This window comes from Tenrec ecaudatus, chromosome 6 (genome assembly GCF_050624435.1).
Source record: "Tenrec ecaudatus isolate mTenEca1 chromosome 6, mTenEca1.hap1, whole genome shotgun sequence".
Lineage (NCBI taxonomy): Eukaryota > Metazoa > Chordata > Mammalia > Afrosoricida > Tenrecidae > Tenrec > Tenrec ecaudatus.
The window spans coordinates 17,831,443-17,846,991 of record NC_134535.1 but is presented as its reverse complement, the minus strand read 5'-3'; the positions used below and the strand labels follow the sequence as shown (position 1 = coordinate 17,846,991).

General features: G+C 51.8%; 1 protein-coding gene across 2 annotated transcripts in view; it reads right to left on the bottom strand.

Annotated features, from left to right (window-relative positions):
• SYN3 (synapsin III) overlaps window positions 1-15,549 on the bottom strand; it is a 511,043-nt gene that overhangs the window by 276,591 nt on the left and 218,903 nt on the right. The window lies entirely within an intron of this gene.

The following is a 15,549-nucleotide window of genomic DNA, read 5'->3' as shown; positions in this document are numbered from 1 at the left end:
TTGGGTTTCATCTTTCCATCAAGATTTCTGAACTCTGCTATAAGCATACTATTCAATACTATAAGCCACGGATGGACATGTGGTCGAATGTTGTTTAATTACTCTGGGTGCAGCTGCACTTGACGGTGCAGTGACATTGTTCAAACCCATGGGCACTGACTGTGGTGTAATGAAACTGGTGCATGTGTGCCTTGTTAAAGAGGGCTGTATTTGTTCCGCGTCAGCAAACTGTGGTTAGATGGGGGTAGTTGCTGAAATGGCCGGGTCTTCCAGACATTTCTCAAGAGATGCTGGCATTTCAAATATTTATGAAAATCATCGAGATGAATTGTTGGTAGCCACTCTGAATGTTGCTAAAATGCATGCTTGCCAAGTGAAGAGGCATCTGCTAGGCCACATCAGGCCATGTGGTACCAATGTGCACCCTCTGGGCTCCCGTGTGCCAGACCCTGGCCTGGGCTTGGAGGCCATCGTGTTTGTCTTCAAGGAATTCAGGGCTGAGTGAGGGAGACAGACACTCTGGTGCTGCCAGGGGTTTGGGTAGAGAATCCAGTGGAGGGGGAGAGGCCACGACTTTCCACCTGAGGGGACACAACGGGAGAGGGAGAGAAGGTTGAGGGGAGAACGGACACCCAAGGTGAGCCTTGCCAGATGGGCCGGGATTCTGAAGTGGAAGAAGCCTGGCTGGAACGAACTGCTGGTGGAAGCAGGGCAAGGGCAGGAGGAAGCAGGAAGCAGGGCAGGATCACAGGGGATGGGGTCTCAGGGCGTGGGTGTGTCTGTGGAACAAGAACCCCAGCGTGCTGCATGCTGGGGTGGGAACGGAGAGGGTGGGGACAATGATGGTGATGAATGGATCTGGGACTTGTCCACAGGGCTGGGAGCAGAGGGTCCCTCTGGCTGCAGCTGGGGAGTGTATGGAAAGGGGATGGTTTAGAGGAAGAGAGACCAGTTAGGAAACGCTTGTCCCCGTCCACTCAAGCTCTGGAGATCCTAAACTCTGGTTCATGACCCCTCTGTTCCAACCTTTGCATTTAAAGGAGCCTTAGCCTCATCCGACACACTTTCCCTGTGGGTCCATTTGAAGCCAGAGATGACCCAGATAAACCCTGTCCTGAATGGCTCCCCCACCACTCATCTTCCCGTTTGAGCGCCAACCATGTGTCATCAAGAGAATGGTCCTTCCTCTTCCATGGCCCAGAGCCACAAGGTGCTGGCTGGGGACAGTGGGAAGGGCAAAGGCAGCTTTGGACCTCCACATGGGTGGTGATGGTGGCTGTTTTTGCTGTTGTTAGGTGCCGTCTGACTCAGAACTACTCTATGTCCGACAGAGCGAAACCCGGCCCGGTCCTGAGCCATCTGCACAATTGTCCTTCTGTGTGAGCCCATTTTCACAAACAGTGTCAATCCATCTCCCAAAGGGCGTTCCCCACTTTCACCGTCCCTCTACTTTAACAAGCATGATGGTTCTTCTCCAGGGGCTGGTCTCTCTTGACCACAGGACCAAAGTACAGGACACGATGGCTCCCCATCCTTGCTCCTAAGGAGCATTCTGGTTGTACTTCTCCTGAGACAGATGTTTGTTCTTTGGGCGGTTCGTGGTCCACAGTCAGTATTCTTTGCCAGCATCATGGTTGAAATGCATAGATTCTTCTTCAGCCTTCCTCAGTCAGTGTCCAAAGTTCACATGCAGATGATTGACATGGGAACAAGCGGCAAAGGGCTGCTGGAACTGTGCACATCCATCAAACTGTGCAGCCCCCTAGGTGATCCTGGGAATGGGGAGTTCTCATGGCATGGATTCAGCAACATTCTAATAACCCCCGACCGTAAGGTAGCAGAGTGACCCAGAGCATTTTGGGGTGTGATCCTGTGAGGATGACCTTGTGACCCAGGGGGCTGTGCAATCTTGAGAACGCACTTGACTGTGAATGGCAGGCTTCAGTGCGGGAGAATGTGGGCATCTCCATTCATCTGCTGTAGCCACTGCACCCTGTGAAGGCCAGATGGTGGTCACAAGAGAAGCCGCGCACAGGGGGAGAGAGGGGACACGGGGACTCCGTCCTGTCTGTGCCATTCTCCTAGACACACAACACTGCTCTCAAAAAATGAAGCTGGTTTTTTATGTTAGGTTCACGGGGAGCCCACCTAAAACCATCTCGTGCTCCCCCAGAGGCCTTTGGGCCACCATGTGGGAAATGCTGGGCTCTTGCGTGGCAGGTTGTCGGTGAGGAGCTGAAGAAAATGTGGTCTGTCTTCTCAAATTCCGCTGAGCAAAACACTGAGGGTTCATGGTTCAGTTTGATAAGAAGCATCTTCAGGCAGGAAGTTTCATGGCAGGAAGCAGATGATTTGGGGCCTTTTACCCTCGGATCTTAGAAGCAATAACGTCTCAATTTTCATGACACCAGAGAGAAAGGCAAGGTCCTTTCAGTGCCCAGTTCTACAGCTTTGGGTCTGCAAGCCAACGGGGATGGGTCTGAGTGGAAGACTGGATTTGTCACTCGTCTGTTCTCGCATCCAGACCCCAGGAGAAAGGGCAGCTCTGTGGGATCATGGGCTTACTCTGAGTAAAGTGGAACCCCAGGGCTCATCTTAACTGTAGGTCCACCACCCACCCTCCAACAACCCTATCCAAATAAAAGCAAAAGAGGATCACATCACTGCAGAGAAACACCCCAACAGGCTTTCATTCATTTTTTGAGAAGTAAATCATCAACAAACTCTTGGTTGGCCACTCTCAATAACAAACACACTCCTCCAAACAAATAGGTCACTATGAGTCGGCATTGACTCTTGGGCAGTGATTTGGTTTTGGGTCCAAGTACATGGAACACACCTATGTACAGCCAGGATGCTCCTCAGAAGCAAGGATGGTTTGACTTCATCTTGCATCTGAGGGGTACCCCCCAAAACCTGCATCCCCACCCCCCCACAAAGCTATGTATTCAATTAATTTTTACAAAACAACCTTATCACCTTCAAAGTACTCTCCATCACACTTAATGCATTTGTCAAATCTGCAATTCCATTCTTGGAAACATGTTTCAAACTCATCTGTTTGGATGGCTAACAGCACCTCTCTGTTTCTTCACCTCTCCTACATGGCCAAATCGCTATCCTTTCATGGAAACAAAAAGAAGTCACATGGAGTGAGGTCAGGTGAGTCAGGTGCATGGGGCACGAGAGGAATGCTGTTCCCCCCCCCAAAAAAACTAGGACACTGAAATGACTGCATGAGCAGGTGCATTGTTGTGGTGGCAACAACAGTCCCCCCCATCTGCCACAAATCAGGCTTTTTTTGGGGGGTGCACACTGTGATGCTATCTTTTCAGAAATCCTAAACAGAAAGCTTACTTAACCATCCGATGTGGTGGAACAAACTCCAAATGGAATACCAGTCGACATTTTTGTCTGTTCAGGGAATTGATAGACGTCCACAAAGAGGTTTTTCACCTTTTTTGAAATGAGAAAACCACCCGTACACTTGAGTTTTTCCCATAGTGCTGTCCTTGTCAGGACACAACATCACAACAGTTTCTGCAGCATTTTTTTCCCGGGCAGGAAACAAAATTTCACAGCTGCGTGCTGTTCTCTTAAATCGGCCATCACACACACAAAAACGAGGTTTGAGTGAAATGGTTTTTACGAAGAAATTAACAGTGACCAGAGAGAACCTTCTCAGGTGATGCCACTGGGTGCACTAACTCAGAGCGAGTTGCTGGATGCTCGCCTAGGGGAGAAACTGTGGACTATGAAAGTTCTACTCCACCCAGCGCAATTGCAACTTTGTGTGTGGGGGGGTACACCCGCATACTTTGCACGTTCTCAGAAGAGACCGGTCCCTCGAGAAGGCCATCATGCTTGATCCCATAGAGAGGCAGTGAAAAGGGGGAAGACCGCGACAAGATGGATTGAAGGAGTGGCCACAGCAATGGGCTCGAGTCCAGTTGTGAGGATGGCTTTCTGTGCTGTTGAACAGAGTCGCTATGGGTTGAGACCTAACGGCAGCCGCTGGCACTATTTGCTTCCTTTATTGACTTCTCCTGCCACTCACCATTGCCCCCGGGTTGCAACCACCTCATCTCGACCGCACAGGACTGAGCAGAACTGCCCCATACAGGCTGTCATCTTTATGGGAACCGATGGCTGTACCCTTCTCTCAGGGAGGGGCTGGGGGGGGGGTGAGCACCTGAGCGCTTAATCACTGTCACCAGGGCTCCCCTTTCATTAGTTTACTCCACAAATTGTTGTTGTTGTTGTATGCAGTTAAGTGAATTCTGACTCAGAGTGACGCCGAAGGGCAGGGCAGACTGGGCCGGTAGCGTTGCCGGAGCTGCAGGCTCAACTCAAGCATGTTGCTGGGTCTCTTCTTCCAGGGAGGGAGCAGCTCATGGTTTCCAGCCTCAGACCTTTCCTCTAGCAGCTGAGCGCTTTGTTACGGAGCCACTGGGGTTCCTCCACTGAGCACTTGTTACGGGACAGGGCGCCCTGGTAGCATAGTGGTGATGCGCTGGGCTACCCTCTGCAAGGTCAGCAGGTCAAAACCACCAGCCGCACCTTGGGGAAAAGATGGGGATTTCTAGTCTCGTCAAGAGTAACAATCTTGGAGACTCTCAGAAGCTGTTCTACCCTGTCCTATGGGGTCACTATGAGTCGGCATTGACTTGATGGCAATGAGTTTGGTTTGGTTACTATGTGCCAAATTCTTAAATATTGCAAGCAGATAAAGACTTGAATAACAACCAAAAGACTGGAGGTGGGGGGTGGTGTCAAACCTACCTACAGGTGCCTCAGAAGAAAGGCCTGGCAATGTTCCACACCACAACCATGAAAGCCCTACCGAGTCCAGTTCCACTCTGTACCCACTGGGCCGCCATGAGCTGGAATGGACTCAACAGCAACTGGTGTGTGTTTTCAGCGACTACGAGCTCAGCCGTGTGCGTGGCCAGAGACTGACAGAATCACAGTGCACACAGGATGGTCAGAGGAGCCGACGTGACCACAAACCCATCGAAATAAATGTGCAGTGAGATGCGTGCTGTTGTCTGTTTAGGTGAAACTTTACAGCACAGGTGGTAGCTTTATATGCAATGACTCACACACAGTCTGACTCAGCGCATCCATTGCCAACCCCGAGTGCACCATCAAATATCGTTTCCTCCTCAGGCTTCCTGTTTCCATTCCTCTTTCTTTCCCAACTTTCTAAACTGTGTCCTTGAGCAAAAGCCGCCCTTTCTGTCTTAAATGACTGATGATCCTAACTAGGGGGATGCACTCAGTTCCAGACCCAAAGAGGAAGGAGTATGATCGTGGGGGGCCCCCGCCAGTCTCTATCCAACAGGTAAGGCTGGTCTCTTCTAGGATTTTGAGTTTTGTTCCACATTTTTCTTCCGCTGTATTCAGGACCTTCTTAGGTGATGCTCTTTTCAGAGTAGTTAGTTGTGGGGCACCATCTAGTTCTTCTGGTCTCAAAGCTGTAAAGTCTGATGTCTGAATGGTCCATGGGGCCATTGGACTAATTGTTTCTATGTGAATTTTGATTTCCATTCATCTTTCCTCTGTACAGGGAGAGACTGATGCACCTTAGATGGCTGCTCAGGAGCTTTTAAGACCCCAGTCACTATTCTTCAAAGTACGCTATAGAGCAGCGGTTCTTAATCTGTGGGTTGCCACCCCTTTTGGGGTCGAATGACCCTTTCACAAGGGTTGCCTGATTCATCACAGTAGCAAAATTACAGATATCAAGTAGCAATGAAAATAATGTTATGGTTGGGGGGAATCACCACAACACGAGGAACTATATGAAAGGGTCACGGCATTAGGAAGGTTGAGAACCACTGCTCTAGAGCATTGGTTCTATTGAGCCCTGTTACTTGTAGGGCTTTCTTGGCCTTAGCCTTTCTGGAAATAGTTGGCCAGTCTTTATCCCAGGTAGCCTCTGGATGGATTGATACTGCCAGCCAGCAACCAAGCCCTTAACCATTGGTTCATACCACCAGGGAACCTTAGGGATGTGTCTGACAAGGGCCGATGCATGGTGCTGGCTTCTAATGGCAAATCGGGTCTACTCGCTGAGGTCAGAGAAGTCTGCCCTGACAGAATGGAACCAGCTCCTCACTGAGTTGCCGCCTGGCTCATTCAGGGGCTGTACTTCATCTTTTCAAGTTCAATCTCATTAAATCCTCACAAAACTCCCTGCAGGTTATTGTTGTTGTTTGGTCCCATTGAGTTGCCTCCAATCCACAGCCACCCCACGGATACAAGAATGAGACACCGGCCCGTACCCACAATTGTCATGTCCAAGCCCATTGCTGCAGCCATGTGTCCATCCATCTAGTCCAGACCTTCTTCTTGTTTGTGTGAACCCTCTACCAAGCATGAGGTCCTGCTCCAGGGCCGGGGTTCTCTAACGCACGTGAGATAGGGTCTTTCCATCACAGCCTCCAAGGAGCACTCTGATTGGACATCCTCCCAAATCAATTTGTTTGTCCTGCCAGTCCATGGAATTTTCCTTTTTTATTTTTTTGTGCCAGCCCCATCATTTCACACCATCAATTCTTCTCTGGTCTTCCATCATCATTGTGCTTCACTGTCCAGCTTTCTCATGCATAGGAGCCCATTGGAAATACGATGGCTGGAGGGAAGGGACATCTTTGCTCGGTCACTCTTTAAAGAGGTCTTGTGCTGCAGACTAGCCCAGTGTGACACATTGTTTGACTTCTCGGCTGCTGCCTCCGGGGGAGGTGCTGGTGAAGAGTTTCATGACTTGACTGAAGCACACAGCTGGCTAGTGGCCGAGCTGGGGATCAAACTCAGGCCCATAGGGCTCTGAAGCCCATGTTCTCCCCAAAGACACACACCGCCGCTTGAGGAGGTGCGTGAATAGGGAAATAGGACCACCCCGGTTGCATGCTGTGTAGCTAAAGCTTTGCAGGTGACTCTGTCAATGGAAACTCACTTAATCCTCACTCACAATGAGTCAGAATTGACTCCATGCCAGTCAGTCCACTTCTCAGTTTACCTTTGACGATATAGGTTGGGCCCAAGCTCGCACTGCCATTCTGCCAAGGGACAATGTGGCAGAAAAGCAAAATGAGGCAGAGGGGAGCCCAATGGAGAGCCCCCTCCAATGGTTCAGCTCAGCTCAGCTCAGTGCCATCACCTGGGTGCCACTCATAGGGTAGAACTGCCCCCGTGAGTTTCTGAGACTATAACTCTTTCCAGGAGTAGAAAGCCCCGTCTTTCTCCTACAGAACAGCTGGTAGTTTTGAACTGCTGACCTTGCAGATCACAGCCGCACGCATAACCACTATGCCACGAAGGCTCCCCCATCTAATGGTATAGTTAGATAAAGGCAAACTGAGTTTGGCCCCAGGCGGTATGCTCTGATGGAGCCCTTGGAAGCCTTCTGCCTCAACTCTTCTTTCTCCTTGGCCTCCCTGCCTGGCTACCCCTGAGAGTGTGCGGGACCAGGAGGGAGAGGTGATGGTGAGCCCAGAGTCTGTCCCTGAGAGTAGCATTTCAGATGAGCAGACTGCTGGTGTCCAGACGAGGGCAGAGGATGGGAGGGCCCTGGGCCTAGGAGAACAGCCCTGTCTTCTCTCTCCTCTCTGTACTCCTGGAATTTCCCACCTGTTAGCTGAGAACGGCTGGCCGAGGACTGGGACATTTCTGTTCCCACGGCCATACTCAGATGCTTCACCACAAAGGACTATGTCATCCACCACGTAGCCTGCAAGGAGGGTGTGGTATACCTTGACCACAAATACTCACTGTGTGCATTACTGGCTCGGGGCCTGGGAACCATTACACAGCCTGGTGGAACCTTGACTTCCCAATTTACCAGCTGCCTGCACCTGCACCTTCTCACTCTGTCCTTCACATGGAGGGATCCTCAAACACCACCGCCACCGCCACCACCACCTGCCCAGGTGGGTGTCTTGTGGTGGCTTGTGTACTGCTGGAAGCTTTACCACTGGTATTTCAGATATTAGCAGGTGCGCCTGAGAAACAGATTTCAGCAGAACTGCCAAAGTAAGATAGACTAGGAAGAAAGGTCTGGTGCTCTGACCTGGAAAATCAGCCCATGCAAACACAATGATCACTACTGAATATTACTGACAGTGCTGAAAGACGATGCGCTCCAAATACAGGGCTCTCAACTGTGGACTCAGGTGTGCCAATGACTGAAGATGGTACAAGACCAGGCATGGTTTCCTGTTGCGTTGGGGGTGGGGGGTATTCCCCTGAGTTGGATCGGACTCAGTGCCAACGAACAGCCACAGCACCACGACGGACCATGCCATAGGGTTTCTATGAGGATGAAATGTAGGTACAGAGCTTATACCTGGCATTTCCAGCATTGGATGCGATGCTAGTAATTGTATCGTTTCCATTTCTTTCTCAAACAACTCAGGTGCTACCCTTTTGTCCAGCTGGAAGTTCAGTCATATCTCAAGTCCCACTGCCCAAAAGACTAGCTGGGGAGACCCACCCCGAGGAGCTGACTCTTTCCGGACTCCTCCTTCCACTGCCCTCTCATCCCATGGTCCGGTCCAGCAGTGGCTGCAACAATGGGCTCAATTGAAGCAACAATTGTAAGGATGGTGCAGGCCAGCCTAATGCCTCACACAAGAACCATCCTGTGAGAGGCCGTTTCCACGCTCACGGCCGTCAAGTCGATTCTGACCTGTGTAAGGCACGGTCGAGCTGCCCCTCTTGGTTTCCAAGGCTGTATATCTTTAGAGGGAGCAGAATCCTCTTAGTTCTCCCTGGGAGCAGTGGGTGGGTTCCAACGACAGACCTCGCTGAGCTCGGAACCCCGTGTCACCAGCATTCCTGGACTGATTAGGCAGTGCTTAAGGCCGCACATCCTAGAGCAAGGCTAAGGGAGCTTGAACCCCGAGCCACCAAAGGGCTGTGTGGCCTTGCAACTTATCTACCATCTCGGGGACCCTGTGTCCCCACCTATAAAAGCGAGGCTGTGAAAGGTGTTTACTCAGTGGGGCTGGGAGGAAGCTAAAAGGAATTACAAATAGAGTTCGGTATCAGTGGCTGATACACAGTGTGTGTTAGCCACTGTTAAGTGCAACCGAGTCAATTGCTCCTCATAATGAGATGCGAGACGGTAAGGAAACACTGTCTGCTCCTGCGCCGTCCTCACGAGTGTTACTATGTTTGAGTCAATGTTGCCACCACTGCGTCAATCCGTGTCATGGAGGGTCCCCCTCCTTTTCGCTGCCCCTCTGCTTCTCCGAGCATGATCCATGTTCTTCTCCAGGCACTGGTGCCTCCGAAGCACACAAGGCTAAGTCTTAGCATCCTCCCTTCTAAGGAACGTACTGCCTGAACTCTTCCGAGACAGATGTGTCTGTCCTTAAAGAGCCCCTGGCATGCCTATTCCGTGTTCGTGGGCAACATAGTAACTCAAAGGTATCAGACCTTCTCCTTCCGGTCTTCCTTATTCATTGTGCGGCTTTTGCCTGCCCAGGAAGTGATGGAAAAGACCCTGGCTTGGGGCAGTCTTTCTCATTCTTAGTTGTTATGATTGTTGTTGTTGATTGACTGAGGAAGGGGATGTTCCCTCACAGCCTGGTTGCCAAGACCCAGCTGCTCTGAGAGGGCCTCTCAGCTCTTGTTCAGAAATCCTGGTGATGTTGTGGGTTACTCACTGGACTGTCAAGCAAAAGGTGGGCAGTTTGAAACCACCAGCCGCTCCTTGGGAGAAAGATGAGGCTTTATCTTCCTGCAAAGAGTTGCAGACTCAGAAACCCACCAGGGCAGCTGCACCCTGTCCTGCAGGGTCACTATGAGTCCCAGTGGCCCCCATGGCAGTGAGTTTGGTTTCTTCAGCCCCTGCCCCCCTCAGGGCTTCAGGGCCCCCTCCTTGGCCTTCTTGGTTAGACGGAACTGGAGTTCATCACAGAGCTATAGAAAATGCCCCTCTTCCCACCCTTTTTCTTTCCCTTCTCTTGCGAAATGTAACAAAGCAGCTGTCCTCAAAGGACGCCTTGTCTCACAATAAAGCAGCTCCCCATCGGGCCCTCTCTGTCCTGACTTCTCAATGGGTTGTGTGTGTGTGTGTGTGTGTGTGTGCACGTATCCATGCATGCCTCTTCCAAACTGTTTCTCAAGGAAAATTCCACACTAAGAAGGAAAGCAGAGGGCCCTCAGACCTTGCCATTTTAACACGAGTCCCCAGGTGGGACAAAGGGTTGAGGGCTTCACTCCTAGCTGAAAGGTTGGCGGTTCAAACCCACCCAGAGGCGCACTGGGAGACAGGCCTTTGATCTGTGCCCGAGAGGTCTCCACCTTGAGAATCCTATGGGCAGGTCTCCTCTGACACACACGGGGTCCCTGAGAGTCAGAGCTGACGTAGGGGCCACTAGCAACGGCCCTAACGACTATTTGTTTGACCACCAGGAGCCAGGCTTCCTGTAGTCTGTGGGTCTGGGACCTGAGGATGAAGAGGAGCTAGTCAACTAAGGAAAACCAAACTCGCTGCCATGAAGTGAATGCCAACTCCTAGTGACCCTACAGGACAGGGTAGAACTGCCCCTGTGGGTTTCTGATTCTGTACCTCTTTATGGGAGTAGAAAGCAGGAGAATCTGGTGGTTTTGAACTACTGACCTTGCAGTTAGCAGCCCAATCCGTGACTACTCTGCCACTGGGGTCCCTTCGTTACCTAAGTAGTTCCAATAAACCCTACAACCTGTGTCAGGCAGAAAGCTCACAACAAAAGCAAAGTTTAATTGTTTCCCACTAAAATGAGTGACAGGGGGCTAAAAATGGTGAGACCGCAGCTGGTGGGAGCTTGCTCTCTTGAAGAATCAGGCAGCCGTTGATCTCCAGCTTCCATGGAATGGTGGGAACAGAAACCACCATTCCCATGACACAGGTAAGGAAAGACAGGGGCCTGGTCTCCGGTCACAGTCTCAGACAGTCACCCAGGCCTAGGGTCTCACTGCCTGGATGCGTGACTGAGGGGTCAATGATATGACTTGTTGTCTGGAAACAGGCAGATGGACAAACAAACAAAACAATCAGCCCTGTGGTGTTTGTTGGAGGGATGACAGAAGGCGGGGAGGCCTGTGGTCCCAGGCAGCCTGCTTGTCCATCGGGTCTAGTCTAAACGGGCGGCTATTCCCCAGCACCTGCTGGTCACATTTGGGAAATGTGGGCACTGAGCGTCTGGGTTGTGTGGAGAAGCTGGGTGCCTAACTTCATGGAAGACTGAATTTTTCTCAGTGTGGGCAAGATGTGGTGGTCAGGTGCCCTGGAGTCGGTTCTGACCCACAGACAAAGTACTGCCAGGTCCTGCACCAACCTCACAACCGTTCCCATGCCAGAGCCCATGGGTCCTGCCACTGTGTCCCACAGGCCCCAACAGTGTTCCATGTCCACTCGTCAGGCCTTCAGCATCTGACAGTGTGTCCAAGCTACGCAGAAGGTTTGGGGCGGCTCCCTCCTCCTAAGGGAGAAGCCAATTCTGTTCTGCCGGTTCCTCTGCAGGTTCCGTCGAAGCCTGTCCACTTCGGGTGACCCTTGAGACACCGGTGACATTGCTTCCGGCATCCCAGCCACACAAGCCACCACAGGATGACAGGCTGACAGACAAGGGGTGGCGGGGGGAAAGCATGGGGGACACACAACAGAGGCTGCACAAACCAAACCAACACGTCTCCTTATCAAATTGGCCCTTAAAGCTGCCAGTTTTCAAGCATGGTTCTTTGGGTTTGACCCGCACGCTGGCATAAAGCGAGCTTCAAGGAGGTCTCCTGGTCCATCCTTTCTTTACTACACAGCTCCCCTCCCGAGTCCCAGAGACCCTGCCAGGCAGCCTCCCCTGGAAGCATCCTCCACTTCCTCATGGCTCCCAGATCCATCCACCACGTTGCTTTCAGTCCCTGGTCTCGGGGTCTTCGTAGGGCATCTCAACCTTCCTCACGCCACAACCCTTTCATCCAGGGCCTCACGTTGTGGTGACCCCCAACCATTAGATTATTTTCGTTGCTCCTTCATCACTGTCATTTGGCTACTGTGATGAATTGGGTGACCCCTGTGAAAGGTCATTCGCCCCCCAAAGGGGTCTCGACCTGCAGGTTGAGAACCGCTGCTCTAAGGAGTGATGGCCCTAGCTAGGCACAAACGCTGCAGGCAGACTGCCCGGCATCTCCTCCCACCAGAAACGGGTCACCTTAGTTTCCTGATTGATAAAATGGGGGCGATGATCGTACCTATGTGATAGTAGTGTTGTGTGAAGGATGTTAGGTGTGATTGAGCTGATGCTGACTCACTGCGACCCCTAAATGGAACAGAATGAACTATGGCTTGTTCCTGGGCCTGCCTCACCGTCGTTGCTAGGTTTCAGCTCAGTGTGTCAGCCATTGTGTCAATGTCTTGTCCAGGGTCTTCCCCTTCCTGGGTGACTTCCCAAGCATGATGCCCTTCTCCGGCGACTGGTCCGTCCTGAGAACCTGCCCAAAGTACAGAGTCTTGCTATTCTCCCTTCTAAAGAGCCCACTGGCCGTGCTTCTTTCCAAGACAGATTTGTGTGACCTGCTTTCCGTGCACAGTACAACCAGGCTTCTTTAGCAACACTCAAGTGAGTCCGTTCTTATTCAGTCTTCCTTCCCCTTTGCTCTGCCTCCCACTCTCCCCCTTCACCTTCCTCTGCCCACGATTCAAAGGAAAGCACCCTGGCGTGGGTCAGGCTCACCTCTCTCCGCAAAGGAACATCTTGGCTTTCGAACACTTTAGAAATGCCTTTTGCAGCAGAGTTTCCCAGTGCAAGATGCCGTTGGATTTCCTGACGGCTGCTCCCTTCGTCCATGCACAATGAAACTCTTGACAACATCAACTTTGCTCTTCCCAAGGTGGCTTGTTGAGCTGATAGGGAGGATTTTCATCTTCTTGGGGTTGTGGTCCGATCCATATGGGAAATTGTGCTATAAGGGGTCAATGGATGAGACGTCCTCAGCTGAGCAAACACGATTATTTTCATTTTCATTTCAGGGTTCCAAGTCCAGGGCTGGACCTCAGCATCTCATTTGCTTCCCTAGTCAAACCTTAGGAAGGAGCCCTGAGAGTGAGGTGGGTTAGGGGTTGGGTGGCTAACCACAAGGTTGGCAGTTCAAACCCACCACCTGCTCTGGAGGGGAAAGAGGAGGCTGGCTGCTTCTATAAGGATTTATAGCCTTGTAAACCCTATGGAGCAGCTCTTCTCTGTCCAGGAGGGCCGTTATGAGTCAGAACCCAGACTGTGGTCGTGGCCTTGATCGGGCCTTGCGAGATCGGCGCTGACAGTTTAGAGGCGAGGACGCAGAAGCTTAGCAAAGTCCACTGCTTCGCCCAAGAACATAGCACGGGTGAGGGGCAGTTGGCATGTGGGCTACAGACCTGACCTGGAAAGTTGAGTTCGTCAGTAATTCCCAGAGAATTGGATGAATGAGCATGGGGAGGGACAAAGAGGAGGAGGAGGAGGAGGAGGAGGAGGAGGAGGAGAAGGAGGAGGAGGAGGAGGGAGAGGAGTCTCGTGGGGAGGAGAGAGAAGCGGAGGAGGGTTGAGGGGAAGGACAGTGGATGGTAACTGTGATGAGAGAGGCGATGGCCACATTTGAGGTGTTGGATGAGGGATCTGGTAATTCTCTGCACTGTTCTTGCAACTTTCCCCTAGGTCTGAATCAATGTCAAGATCAAATTTGAAATGCTGATGGAGGGAGATGCCTTTCGTGTCCTGGTGAGGAGGGGGCAGGGGTCTCCCTTGCTCAGAGTGGGTGTGGGGAGGGGGCTGGCACAGCCCCTGCAGGCAGCCGGCCAGGCTGAGCAGGCTGACAGTGATGGGGAGGCCCAGAAAGGACATATTTTAAGCAGGCCTGTCCATTGTGGAGTGCTCCAGAGGGCTGGCATCTAAACGGACCATCTGATTCTTGCAATTGCCCAGAGACAGGCATGTGCACTGGGCAGGGGCAGCCCCTTTTGAGTCTGGTGGTCCATAGACCACACCACCCTCTCCATCTGAGGGCAGGAAGAGGCGTTGGAGGACTGGGTGCCATGACCCCCACACCCTGGGAGCACTGGGGGAAAAAAGTCCCCCGGGAGGATCATTCCTTTGTGCAGGCCCACACAGGTGCAGTGTCTGGGCTCTGGTTTCAGCTCTGGGTTCAGTGCTCTGGGTTCATCAGGTGTGTTTTCTCATTTCTTTGTACCCCCACCACATCCTTCCTACTCGAAGACTGAAGAGCCCAGAGTTGGCCAGGAGTCCCGGTCCCTTCCCTTGAAATTGAGATGCCAGCTTTCCATGGTCATTTACTGTAGCTGTCCTCGGGAGCAGGCTATACATACTCACCCGCACTACAGCATGGGCTTGGTGACATCACATCCCCTGGAATGACTTAACCCCTCTGGAAAATGAGGACTCTTATGTCTCTCTTGCTGGGTTATTGCAAAGACTCGTGATTTCAGAAAAGTGTTTATTGGGTGCTGGTCAAGGAGCTCTGGTGGCGTCGTGGTGAGACATTGGGTTGCTAACCACGAGGTTAGCTGTTTGAGACCCCAGTCGCTCCTCAGGAGAAAGATGAGGCTTTCTATTTCCATAGAGAGTTACAGTTTTGGAAACCCACAGCCCTCTCTTACAGGGCGTTATAAGTGGGAATTGACTCAAGGGCAGTGAGTTTGGGTTTTGGTTTTGAACTAGGGGCTGAGGGGGTGCTGTTGGTTAGACATGAGGCTATGAACTGCAAGGTTGGTGGTTCAAACAGATGCTCCCTGGAAGAAAGAAGGGACTGCCTGCTACCATCAAGATTCATGGTCTTGGAAAGCCCTACACAGATAGGGTCACTATGAGTCGGAAGGGACTCCAGGGATCGGTTGTGGATGACAGTGATGTGATCGGGTTTTGCTTGGCTGATTCCTTGGAAGGGGCTGGCCAGGCCTTTCTTCCAGGCTTCAGTGTGGAAGCGTTGCTGAGACATGCTCAGCATCATGGCCACACACAAGCCCCCACTGACAGGCGGGTGATGGCTGTACCTGAGATGCATTGGCCAGGGACTGAGCTAGTGTCTTTTGCATGGAAGGAAAGAATTCTGACTTGGAGACCCCATAGGTGTTAATAATAGAATCCTGCTCCACAGGGGTCTCAGTGGCTGATTTATTTTTTTATTGATTGCTAGATTTTTCTCCTGAGGTGCCTCTGGGGGTGGAAGGTTCTGAAGAGTGTTGAGCAGGAGGGTAATATAATCTACTCTTTGCTCGAAATCAGGTAACACATGTAAAGTGCTAACTACAGGGCCTGCCACATGGGAGACACTTAATTAAGGATGGCTTTTCTTCTTGCTTATCATTCCTAGGTGTCACCACAAATCATGACAGGCTTCCAGCAGGTGGGTGGCCTGGCAAACCTTTGTCCTGGGGGAGGGTCACCCGGATGCACCTGCCTCAGGAAGGGGAAGAAGAGTGGAAGCGGCCCCTGACCCTTGGACTTCCTCCCTCCTCCCTGTTTCCCCAAACCAGATGCCAACCACCTCTGCCAGGCCAAGGGGCAGTCA